This window comes from Atractosteus spatula, chromosome 6, assembly GCF_055471065.1.
Source record: "Atractosteus spatula isolate fAtrSpa1 chromosome 6, fAtrSpa1.hap1, whole genome shotgun sequence".
NCBI classification, from domain to species: Eukaryota; Metazoa; Chordata; class Actinopteri; order Semionotiformes; family Lepisosteidae; genus Atractosteus; species Atractosteus spatula.
The window spans coordinates 62570007-62583964 of NC_142711.1; the positions used below are offsets into that span (position 1 = coordinate 62570007).

Below are 13958 nucleotides of genomic sequence, written 5' to 3' on the forward strand. Positions count from 1 at the left end.
CACTCTTTTAACAAACATTAGGCAATTCCCTTATACTACAAGATCAGAATAATACAGGCGTTGCAGACAGAAAGCAACTCAAGTACCTGGGAGTAATGAAGATTGCTGAAGTGAGATATATGCCTGCAAATTAACCTGATGAAAAACAAAGTGAATCAAGTCCCACTCACCCTTACTACAAGTGGAAACATGTAACATGTGGGGGATGATTTCCACACACGCCAGCCCACATTTATTTTATGGTAACAACAGAATCACAAAACATTCTTCTATTCAGAATTTAAATAAAAACAGGCCTGTTGTTTTCCAAAATGTATAATTACATTCTGCACATGCACTCCGAATACTCTCTGCAGTGGCATTACATCTAAAGCAGCCAAAAGCATCTTTAGGCCGCAGTGCACAGAAGCAGTAAGGATCATCCACTGTGTGTTGAGCAGAAAATATTCAAGCAAACAATGCACAGTTTCCAATATTTACCATTTCTTGGGGTAAGCACAAAAAGATTTCCTTCTACGGCCCTAGGACTTGAACAAAGCATAAAAAACCTTGCGACTCGCAGGTGTAACCTGCAAGGCCTGGCGTGCATGGCTTTCGGAAACAAACACAACATGTGATTAACGACCAAGCAGTCACCACGCTGTCGGAATGAGTGTCTGAGCAAGCGCACGGGCCGCGCTGCTCAGCTCCTGGACAAGAACGGGCTGTGAAGCCGTGTGTTCTACTGGGTGCCACCGTTAGCTCGACGCGCTCTGTGACCCTGGCCAACAGCTGGAGCCGTCCTCTCGTGAGCTGGCTGGGAGAGGTAGCAGAACTTCCACCAAGTGGGCTTCTGCACTCACAAACAAAAATCTACGAACAATGTTTCCCTCTCAAACTGCTCTGTAACTGTTTATTAACCCACATAAAAACAGTTAGAGGCATTAAAAATGCAACAAATGCTATTGGTTCCAATTATAATTTGACACGTCTTTAACTGCGATCTCCTGGAGGCAGCCTGAACACGTTCAGGGTTAGAAAAGACTTTTAACCATGCTGCCATAAAATGTATCAGGGCAAGTTCCATTCAGGAAGTTCTAATCCTTATATTGTTCTGAATTTAATACATCAGATTCACAAGACTTACATACAACCTGCAAACAATCCTTACACAAAACATTTATGATGTTTGTATCCACCTTTATCTTTTAAAAAGCCAACTAGATGGGAGAAATACACGTATATTTGATCAAATTTCCATGTACAAAGGGCAGCTTGGAGAATAAGCTTTTAGGCACAATTCCAGCCTTACCAGACCTTGTGAAAATCTAAGAGGCTGTAGTGAAAGATGGAAGCATTTCAACTCGGATTTTAACCAACAATAACGATAACGATAACCAACAACAAATCTGATCAGGGTTGCAATGCAACATTAAATCTTTATGGTATGAGATTTAACAGAGTGGATAAAACTGTAAAGTTCTTATCTAAGCACTGTAGAAAATACTGCTGCAATCAATACATAGAAGACCACTGGTATAAATGTAGTCTTCCCTTGCTGTCTACTCAATCCTGAATTCTGAGCTCCATTCTTCAGCAAGGCTTGTTCCTAAAGGAAGCAGGTGAGCCACAGGTCAGCAAAATCTTTAATCTCATAAAAAGACTTTTCAGCGGAGGCTCCGGCACTCTGACAGAAACACTCTCTGCCACTGGGTCAGCAATATATATACGAAGAGCTGGCTCCCGTCCACGCTGACACAGATCAGAGATCAGTGGAGACTGTCTGCCTGGGAGCTCTGCAATCCTGTGATCTCGAGCTCAGGAAACCGATTTTTAAATCCCTCTCTACAAGGAAGGAGACAGAACCCTGTCCTTATTCAGGTCAATAGTCTGCCCCCGCCAAGATAATCCCATTCCCTCCAATCCCAGGAAACACTGGCCTGGTATCCCAGACTCCATAATACAACATCCAGATAAACTTTTTTCTCTCATTTGTATGCAAGACAACAAATCTGTGTACTATAAGTGCAAATCTTTATTAACCCTTTCTGTATTAAGCATTTCCACCTGTTTTGACTAAGCACTATCCAAATCCAAACCCTTCGCTCACAATCAAACCACCTTGTATGAACAAACTTCCAGCAGGTAGAAAAAAGGCTAAATGTGAACTATAACAGTATCGACAAAATAATGAATAGGCTTATTCCATGCTGAAAAGAGAAGAAAGAAAACAACGTTTCGGCTGTGAAGCCTTCTTCAGGTGTAAGCAAGACCTCACACCCGAAGAAGGCTCCACAGCCGAAACGTTGTTTTCTTTCTTCTCTTTTTAGCATGGAATAAGCCTATTACTTGTTCCTTTGAAGCCTACGCATGCTGGCGCAGCTACCCACTTGAACTACTTGACAAAATAATGCTGACTTCGCACACATGGACAATTCAGCAGCCCATTTTAAAATGTAGACCGATTCCTAGGCACCTGTTGCCTGGAAATGACATGGCTGCTGCTAATTAGGTAACAACAAATAGGCATTGTACTTCCTCCCTGCTGTCGCTAACTTCTCTTCTGCTCACCACAACCTGGTGCTATACGAATCTATGCTAATCCTGGATCACCAGACAATTACCCCCGTTAAGACCAAAAACAGGAAAGAGTCTCAGGAGTTAAATAATTGGTTAATTTGGCAGACTCTGACAAACACCAGTCCCAGACGTGCTTACCTCAACTAACATTAGCTAAACCCCGGATTAGGGATAATGAGGGTGTGTGAAACCACTGGTACAGCGGGTTAGCGAGCACGCAGAGTAAAGTGCTTTACAAAACGTGCCGACTCAACACTCAGTGGTGGTCACCTGGGAACCGAAACACACAGTGACCATACCAGAACACCCGAAAAACACCGGAAAAGGTTAACTGCTCGTTCACCTCAGGAGCACTCTGGCTTAATCATTAACTTCTTTCATGAGAACCGATACATTTCATGCTTTTTTGCTTTTTGTTTTCAACCTATTTCAGTATAGCTTGACTGTTCTTTGGAACACAAACTGCTGAATGGCCTTAATCCTCATTAATTTGGAATATTTTAGGCAGACGCCATTATCAAGCACACCGTCATCCGAAAACCAAGAGAAAGGGGTTTTCGCAGCATAGTCAAGACTACGGTCACATCGGTGATAGTGGGCACTGCCATGATCACAAACTTAGTCAACTATAAAAACACTTTCACTGTAACACTTGAAGACAATTGTTTCTTAAAGAAACTGTATCGATTGTAAAAAAGTTTTTTTCCATTTAAAAGCCAATTAAACTACTGCCAGTCAGAACCAAGACTACAGGAAAATTTCAGTACAAAAAAAACACTGTATCCCATTCCATCACAAAACACTGGGTATTAGTGGAAAATGTTTACAGGCTTTGGAATTCTCCCAAAACTATGGAATGTCCAAGTTTTCCTCCAGCACAAAACTCCCATTTAAGCTTGTTCTTGTGAAATAACTTCCTGGGATGTCTTAGCATGAGGGAAAATGCATTTCCATCTATGATAAAAGTGAAGGGTCGGGTCTCTTACAAAGTTTGGAAATGCTCCAAATTAAATTAAAGGTTTAATTAAATTGCAAGGAAACCTTTAAAATGAATAAAACGATTTAATCCTCTTTTTATAGACTAAGCATCTTGTCTTTTCGGTCAGAAAGAAATTTAATTTACCGCTTCAAGAGCCCCCACACACACACTTGGAGTCTACATCAAATCGCTCGCGTTCCGCAAAAGAGCACAGAAGCAAATGAGAGAAATGGGAAGCAAAAATTCCTCAAACCCTCAGTCCACTCACACACAGTGGTACAGCACTTAAAGCTTAAAAGGTTTCAGAACCACGGCAGGAAACCAAATCTCACTTAAAATGAGAACTAAAAACTCACAACCAGGCTAATGCAGTCTCTTAAAACAAACAAAGCTGTTTCTTTTGATGGTTATGACATAAAGCGACTGTTTTCCAGCACCTTTTCTGAAGGACAGGATAGTGCTTAGTAAGGACCCACTCCACCCATGAACAGCACAACCACACTACGATCTGACTACATGAGGTTCCCACCCACTGTGACTTAAGCTCACGATTCTTACGTTACGTCAGACAAAAGCAGGAGGTGTAAAGGTGCTGTTCCAGGAAAGCTTCTCCCCCTTAATGGGGAATTAAATTGACCGAAGTGATGTAGACCAAAGGGTAAAGGCACCCTAGACACAGAAGCAGTGCAGTTCCAGGGAGATGAAGAGGCACTGACTGCCTCGCCTGCTCGCTCAGCCAGATGTGCACAGCGGCTGAGCGCGGCCAGCCATTGCTTCTCTCAGCCACGCCCCTGCACGCTCTCTTACAGGTGACAGTGCAGCACTGAGCACTTCTCCTCCGCCTGCGCTCGTCTCCGTCGCAGAACCGGCAGCGCCTCAGGACACCCACCAGAAACACGAGGAGGCTCAGCCCGGGCTGCTGAGGCAGGTCATTCGCCAAAGAACGCGCGTCAGAGGAAACGGCTTGTAAGAACTTTGCCTGCGGCTCAGCAAGCCAGTATTTTACAAACAGAAAACGAGCACATACCTCGCCCTCCAAAAGGAATGCTGCCGTCCGATTTTCAATCTTCAGAAACAGAAAATTGCTCACAATTTGTCTATAAATCCCTCTGCTGGCAGTATGCTGCCAATCGGAGCCAGCGTTTCTTCCGCTACGTAAACACAGCTTTGCTGGTACTGGAAACAGACCTCTTGGTAAACAAGCTCCTTTGGACATTTTGATGTCCCAGCCGCTCCTGCACAGCAGAATGACTTTCCCAGGCTTGCGACACACGGAGCTCATGTGAGAACGCCAGCGTCCAGGAATAAACCCACGCCCGTCCAATCTTGGGGGGCTGTAATTTGATTTCGCCCAGGGATGCGAAACATTTCATCAGGGTCAGCTGCAAGCAGGGCCCAGGGACGAGAGCAGCATCGCCGCTGGCACGCCGACGCGCAGGACAGCACGCGCTCAAGAAGATTAAGGACCGGCCTGAACATCAAACCCCCCTCCTGCGGGCCATTTCAAAGTGTCTTTTCCGGTTTAGTAAAGCTTTGGAAGAGCCTCATGACACAAGGCAATGAAAGACTGGTCATTCTAACCCGTCCTCAACCACAAATGTATTATCCTCATCGCTACACTGTATAACAACAAGAGCAGAGCAGGTCTGTACAGACCTCAGGAATGGACAGGTCACGTAAAGCACTCCTACCCCTTTTCTGTACATAATGGGAATACGTACTCGGTCTTCAAATCACAAATGGGTCATGTTCCAGAATACTTCTGAAACCTTTGACACGCGCCAGAATCCTCTCTCTGATCTTAGTAACCGGCAGACGTTTATGCCCAAGAGCACTGGCAACACCAGGCAGTCTCACCTTCGCGACTCCTCCTGACCTCCACTTTTTATTTCAGAGGTTGCCGTCCTCCTCGTCCTCCGAACCGTCGCGTCCGTCAGCCATTCTGAGGGGCCATTAACACACCAAGAGAACCCAACTCGCAGAGCAAAAGCCAGATGTCAATGCGACCAGTACCGGGCTGCCACCAAGTGAGCAGCTCGCTGGACCCAGTAACCCTGAGCCAGCAGGGGGCGAGCCTCACCATGCGACTTTCTTCTTTCTTATGGGAACCAGTTGGCACCTTGATCACTCGTACCTTGAGCACAGATTGCGACAGCTCATGGTAAAAACCGCTATCGGTACTCAACACCGCCCGCCTGCGGAACACAGGCCTTCCGCACCCACGCTGCGAGCTTCTGCTCCTGAACTTCGCTCCACTGAAGATGAAAATGCTCTCTCAGAAGTTTCTTACAGCAGCGAACAAACCTCTGCAGGGGGCACCAGGCGTCTGCGTGGAGACGGGGCCGAGCAGGGCTGTCACCCCTACATGATACAAATACCGTTTCTTACTTGATTTGGCAGCTTGTGTTAACATGTCAATTGCATGCAAGTTACTTTCATCCATTTGCTTCTGTCCACAAGACCGAATACGTATCAGTTTGCTACGCTGCAGCCTCCCGGAGGATCCCGAGTGTAGATTTTTTAAACTCGGCCTTGAAATCCTTTCAGTGCCATATGTGCTTACTTCAAGGCCCCCCAGGGGAATACAGCTCGATCGCACAAAGGGGAAACACTGCTGTAAACGACACGGCTCGATACATGCAGCCTGAAAGGGATGAACCCCTTCTAGGAAGTGGAAAAGGGCAGAATCATTCCATCACATTAAGTAAATTCATCCCACTGCAGAAACCACTAATTACTTTCAAAACGGGGCAACCTGATGCAATATGCTATTGCTGAAAACAATGTACACTATTGTTAAGATCAACAAACTACAACTAGAATTGAAAAAAGGAGGAGCTTACAAAATCTGATTAGTCTGGCTCCTCAGAAGCTGCTCCCAAACTAGAAAATGACTTGTCACTCACTCGCTATCTCCCCCACTCTGGGGCCTGCACCAGGGCGCCCCCACGCTCCCTCTAGGGTCCTAAATATTTTGTTTATATCTAAATATCCAGAGCTCTTGCTTGCTTGTTTGGATTCTCCCTTTAAGTCAAAGGACCAATACCACCACCAACATGGCAACACACGAGTCTGGAAAGACTCTGAAAAATGTTGATTTAAAATTTGAAATAATTTACAATCATTTCATTAATTGTCAGAGAGTCTATAATATATCCTGGTTACAGTCATATAGCTGGTGCTCATGACTCAAAGTATTTACTGCAGCAGAGAGATGACAGGAAGGTTACTTGACATTTTCAAGCATACGATTCCTCTGCCTTAATAAGACTCGCCCACTATTATTTCGATACAGAAAGACAAAAACAAGTCAGTTGTTTTCACACCCAGTGAACTAGTTCTGAGAGTGCAAAGTGCAGACAAAAGCATAAAACACATTAAAGAGGGAAACAATACGTTTTAATTACCTATGAAGGTTATACAAACCTCAGGCCTGTGGTTATGAATGAATAATAATGTCTTGTTTATATGGTGCATTTCACCCCCAATATCTTTGCATGTAGAATGGGACTTCTTTCATCCACCACTGAAGTGCAGCACCTATGCACTACAACAGGAAGGAATGTGAGAAATTACTTTTCCAAGAGAACAGTGGAGAACTGTATAGTGCCAGAGTGGAATTTACACAGGACAATGGGATTAAAAACCCTAACGTTTAAGAAAGGCGCCAGAGGGTCTTCAATGTACAAGCAACCAGGATCTCGGTAAAATGTTTCACCAGAAGGACTGCACCTCCTGCAACACTGGTTGCAACACTCGCCAGACTGGAGAGTCTGGTCCAGAGGGAAGAGCACCCCCAACTGGTCCACCAGCAGCAGCCTGATCTTCCCGGGAGGTCTCCCATCCCGAGATCACGGAGGCAGTGACACCGATGTGAGCTTCTGTCCCGCACACACAGGGCGATGGGCCATCACAGCAAATGAATGATTTTGATTTTTAAAAATATCAACACCCCCTTAACAGCATTCAGAGTTCCCCTTGGACCGCTTGAAGGGTATCTACAACAACAATACATGTTACAAGCTCTGCAGAGCTATAAGCTTAGAAACTCTCTTTATATATATGTGCTCTCAAACATGACATTGTAAACTAGCTTTATAGTCTTGCCTATCTTTTTAGTCAGCTGACTCTGATACATACACAGCAGTGTGCGTTTAATGCACTTCTGATCTACTACTTCAGCCTTAAAAACAGAAGTTTCACCTGGGGGAAACTAGTAGGTTTTTCTCTGATTGTTTTCTTCTGCTTTGCACTTATTCACAGTTAATAGACAAGACAACAATGATTTAATACACAAGCTAGCTCGATCATTGTCAAGATAAGAAATCAATTAATCAGCATCCCAGAAAACTAAAACTCTCAGCACTGTGCAAAATGAAATATTTGACATGTTAGTTCTTCAAATAGAGATAATTCGGTCTGTTTTTGGTAAACTATAACTGGTTTTGAAAAGCAAGTTAAGTATAGACAACAATCATGTGTAACCGATAGTGCTATTTATAAAGCCAGAGTAAAGACTAGTAAAATCTTCAGACATGCACTGTCTAAGTGCTTCCTTCAATTATTTAACTATCATAATTTCTCAGTTTTTGACTTTTTCCACTTCAAAGTTAAATTAAGCTTTTGTATCTCTTTGTATTCTGCGATACTTCTGATGGGACATACTGTATGTCTCACATGAAGCCAATCTTAAAGTATCCTAATCAAAGTGAAACAACGTTTGAGGAGTCTTCAATATGAAACACTAAAGACACATTGCTATTACACTTTTTTTTTTACACAAACCTTTCACTTAAAAGTCAGCACGGACATACCAGACTTCAATATTTTGCAAAAACCCTTTATCTTTAACCTCAGATTTTATCATAACATATTGCCTGAAGAAAGCTACATATGCATCATATCATCAAGATCTAAAGGAGCTTCATTAGAAAGCTCAGAATGATTTCACAGAAGTACAACCACCCTCTGGGCTCACTCTTAACATGATTACACTGTTTGGACAGGAAGATTGGGAAAATCATATTCTTCATGCGTATTTCTTCACCCTTTTAATGAATGTATGAGAGAGCTAAGACAGGACAAGGCATGCAGCCCTACTCTCATTTTCATGACTCAAGATTAGATGAGACACAGGAGGTCTCTGCTGTACAGCAATAATAACAAGGTCTCCTCTTCCACCATTTGCCCCAAAAGTGAGTCTTTCTGGCCGACAAAAGAATCCTCAAGGATGAATGTGCAGTCTTGATATTTCTCTCTGCGTCAGGGGCTATGGGCATGATGTCTTGCTGAAGGCCTCTAGGAAAACACTGCACGAAAGTTATTAAGTCTCACCACATGCCTTCACAGTACCATGTTCACATATTCACAACACACACCCACCCGGTAATGTGAATTGACTGAAGCACCGGGTTTCCAGAAAAATGGACGTTACACAAAAGACTGTCAGCAAAGTTTAGAAAAAAACAGCAAAACAAATGTTGAAACCCTAGTCTACTTTATCTGCTATGCTCATTATATGGGACGCATCACTTTCACAGTAAGATGACTTTCAGTTATTCCAAGTGGCAAAAGTTACTCCCCCCCAAATATATATATATAGGGCACACATATACAGAGCAAAACTCTAAATTTTCCTGAAATGCATTCCATATGCATCAAAACAACAGCTAAACACTGACACAATCTCTGCGAAATTCCTTCGATGCACGCTGACATTTTTTCACAGAATGATTTGCTGAGCAGAGGAGATGCGCATCCTGCATGACCCCGCGGTCTTTGGGAAGAATGCCCACGAAGCACGGGGACAGGACGCCAGCTGGACGAACACAGCCGCAGGCACTCCCACTACAAGTCATGAGCTCCCAGTGAAGTACTGGCCTGGCACGAGGAAGAACTGCAGGCTCGCACCTCGTCTGGCCAAAATCTAGAGTAACACAGACATGACCACTTCCTCTGGGCTCACCTGCCACCTGCCTAAATAGTGGTTTGCAAACATGGTCATTAAGGATGACACGACTGAAAGGTTAAATACTTAATGTTTCTTAAAGTACGCTGCAGCCTTCCTCCCAAAAAACACAAAAATAAAGTCTGCTCATCTCTAAAAGAGTTCTTAATACATGTAAAAGCTAACATAATACATAGAAGACTTAAGGCAAAGTTGCATTACCTGTCTTGACAGTGAAACTAACATTTCTTAAATCTTCTATATTTTTTTAGCTCCTCAGGATAATTACAATCCTCACTTCCCCTCCATCTATTTTTAAGCTCCACCTAACCCTCACCTGGATTGGTGCTTTTAAAGCATTTTAAATCATTCAATAGCTCTCAGGGTAAAAATAGGTCACTGCAGGTGTTTGCTGGGCTGTGCACTGCTTCTGTGTTCGCTGTTAGAGAAGCGTTAGGGAGAGGATTTACACCATGGGGGCTGGTAAAGACCAGGTGTGCTCACACGGCTGTCAGGACTAAGGCAACAGCATCACCATTTTCCCCTTAACACAATGCAGTGCTGTTTCAAAAATCAATCTTCTTTGAGCTTAAAGCTAGGAGCCAGACCCAGGCCAGCCCTCCGCACAGTGCCTCGGCCCTGCTGACAGGACGAGATGGGCAGGCTGCCTTCCTCTCTCCCCCCTTCAAAGCAAGGGTGTGCAGCAGAGAGTCAAGCTGATCAGCGACAGGCCCTTCAAAACTACAATATTTCTGACTCACATCTGTAAAATCACTCACAGAAACCTGAAATCCAGGATCAGCTGCTTGATGCAGTATTTATAATAAAAGAACTTATAGGTGGCGCAGCGGTTAGCACTGCTGCCTCACAGAGCTGGGCCCTGGGCTCAGTGCCGAGCCTGGGGTGCTGCCTGCATGGAGTGTGCATGTTCCCCCTGCGTTTCCTCCAGATGCCCTGTCGCGAGTGTGTGTGTGTCCAGATTGTATCCTCCCACTGCTTGCCAGGATAGGCTCCGGCTCCCCCGCAACCCTTAACAGGAGGAAGCGATGAGAAAATGGATGGCTGGATAAAGTGCTTATATTGGGAGAAGTTCACTTCAGTTGAGCATGCCACCCCTGGCAGAGAAACACACACCACACTGACTTGTGAGGGGTTACAGAACAATACTTTTCACGCAGACAACACTCCTGTGCATCTCAGCACTCTCCACGTTGTCAAGGTCTCTCTATTGTGCTTAAAGTGGTGTCTATTAACAGACCACAACTAAAAAGTTCCCTTCTTTCCCAAGGATACAGTGTCATGTAATGACAATTACAGGGCTGTTTTGTCTCATACTTACTAGCTAAACAAGCTTGCTAAATCATAACCTTTTGGGAACAGTTCTGGAGTGTTTAATTAGGTAGTCTATCACTTCTTAGTCAATGTAACATCAGCACTGTGAACAGAAATGAATGTCCTGGTTCACCTGTTAGTGTTGCAACGGTTTTTGGTAGAAATGAAATCAATATCTAAGCCCGCTGCCAAGCTACGTACGAAATCTGTGATCTGCAGAAAAGTTCCAATACTGGAAAGACTGCTTATTTGACACCCAGGTTTTCTAGCAGAATATGTGCTGCAAACTTTTAAACAAAGTTTAAGTGAAATAGCAAAGCTTGAAATGGAATCTGCACTCCTCAATAAACCTTGGGTCGGATTCTTTGATGTCAGCTTCTCGCATTAGAGAGTGACTAGTATCTTGCTCCCATGCATTAAAAAAAAACTGTGAACAAGAAACACTAAAATATGACAGAGATCAATGCACAAAAATGATTATGAAGTGATGCAGAATATAACCCAAAGTGGAAAGGCACTGAACAGTCCAGAAGTGCTGAAACAGTCAAGACCGAATTGCATCACTGGACACTGGCAGAGCTCCTTAAAGAGTTGAAGGATAGAACATTTATAAGAGATGTGGCACAGAGGTTTAGGTCGTGTCAACAGTTTCACTATTTTACCAGGTATACACAGGTAAAATATACAAATAAACATCACTACATTTTGAACATTTTGATCCGTATAAAACACTGTTAATATGCTGTGTATTTTTAATGCTCAAATGTAGCTACAGATTCAAAAACAAATCGCTGACCACACCTGTGGTTGAGTATTAAAATTAGGCTCACCGCCCAGTCAAATTACTTTTTACCTGAATCAGAATTAAATAAGGTAAGATAAATATATTCCCATGAAAATTCAATTCCATAAGAGACATTAGTTTGCAGTCTGGGTTTATGGAAACAGACTCCTATTCAAGTTTTTTTTATATTGTATCAACGGTACAAAAACCTTGAAAATGATCGAAACACCAAAGAAATCAACTCTCCAGTACCACAACCACTTCGATTTATGATTTTGCCTACTAACTGATTAAGCACTTGTTGCCAGTCTTTGTCCTGACTATGGGCTGTATGGGTAGCACTTGCAGACTATAACAACAGCACAGCAAATCTAAGGCAATGCTATCCAATCAATAGAAAGATCTATGTGAATAAAGTAAGACAATGATTAAAATAGGAAATAAATATAAAATGGTCATATTCACTGTCCCATATTATACTTTGGAAATATACTCAACATATAAAAAAGTGACAAACAGACCCATTCACACCAGAAGGAAACACCAGTACAGCACAACTGTTCTCATCACAGAAAAACCCCTCTAGTGAACCTGCACAATGTAGAAGCAATCATGTGTATTCCAGCACTCATCGCCACATGACACTACAAGATGCCTTGTTCTGTGATCATAACCTTCACAAGTGTCAAGAGCTGAGTAGAGACATGTTTGGCTGTCTGAGATTTGCGACTGGCAGCTTCACAAGCAGCATTAAACAAATATACCCGAATTCCTCAGACAATCCTAGTCAGGACAACTGCCACTAGAACTGCTTCCAGCTAGATGTGAAGAAAGGCCACCTGCAGTCTGCAAACCTCATGTCCTTGTGGGAAAAACTCCAGCAGTATCTTTTGTGTGTCCACAGCTATGGTGAGACAAAATCGGGCAATTATTTTAATCCAAGCACCAACAGACACAAACGACATGCCTGAGCACTTACATTAAGTTAACAAGTGGAATGTGTAATACAGTTCGATAAGTTCTTTCCCTGAAATTCAGTGCAGGAAGTTGCTATTTGTTAATATCTAGAATTCAAATTTAAAAAAAGACTGATGCAATGTAATTGTTCCTTTTCTTCACGGCCAGTGAATCACCCCTAGAAGTCAATTTGACAGAAATCCAGTTCTTACAGTGTTGGAAAACGTCATTAAAATTGAGCGCCATAAATTAAAAGCACTATCAACTCCAGGTTCGGTTCACCACAATCTTCTGCATGCCTCGCTTTCTCCTCTTTTGCACTCATGTCAGGTCTGTGTTGAAAACCACTGTCGTCCCACTTCCAAAAGAAACACATGCATTTAAAAACTAGCTGAGCACTGCAGATACACCGTCTCAATGCGGGACCTACATACATCTACACATCACGACACAAAACCATCACGAGTTCGGGAACAATGGAGGCTCACCACCAACGTAGCTCATTTTCAGACGTAACGAACCTAAAAAGAAAAAAACAGTGTTTCCACGCCATCCGCAAGCCAAGGACACGTTTGGTCACAGGGAAGAAACCTCCACACACACACACAAAAAAAAACAAAAACAAAAAAAAAACAGCAGCCCGCACTTCAGCGCCGTAACCAAAATAAACCTGCGCCACACTGCTCGCCAGCAGCGGAAGACGAGCCGGATTCACACTCGCCCTCAGCGGCTGAATTGCACAAAACCAGCATGATCGGACAGGAGACACTCAACATCGCCTCCACCACTCCCCCCACCCATACCTCAGAAATAATAATAATATTAATACCGACAATAACACACCACAGTTGCCAGTCGTTACGGGAGACGCGCCGTCTCGGGGGGTAGTAACCACACGTCTTCAGCCTGTGACCGATCACCGGGGCTGCCTCGCCGCGGGTCCCGCCGGCTCGTCTCGACTGCGACCCGGACTGATTTCACTGCCAGTTCATGCTCACGGACCGGGGGGGGGGGACCTCCAAAGGCAGCGCCGGTCTGCCACAAAGCCAGCCTGCGGAGCCAGGAAGCCTTCTCCCTCCCTCTCTCCCTCTCCCTCTCTGCGCGAAACGGGAAGCGTGTTTTCTCGGCGGCAGAGGCCTGGCTTGCGCGCTTCACGTCTCCAGCGGGGGAGAGCGGGCCGAGAGGCGGAATCGCTCGATCACGCAGGGGCACTTGCGCCGACACGAACCCTCCTCTCTTTTTCTTTTTTTCTTTTTTTTTTTGGAGGGAGGAAAGTGCCTTCTATTTCAAAAGCAGAGGATCACTACCGAACGTACAGATCTTTGAACTCTAGTGGCTGTTGGAGAACAAAAAAAAAGAGAGATACACGCGTAGCTAAACAAAACGACTAACGCAGCAGC

The 13958-nt window shown here is 44.0% G+C and overlaps 1 protein-coding gene across 1 annotated transcript in view; it reads right to left on the reverse strand.

Moving 5' to 3' along the window:
* cul1b (cullin 1b) overlaps positions 1 to 13958 on the reverse strand; it is a 41101-nt gene that overhangs the window by 26385 nt on the left and 758 nt on the right. The gene's annotated exons all lie outside the window — the stretch shown is intronic.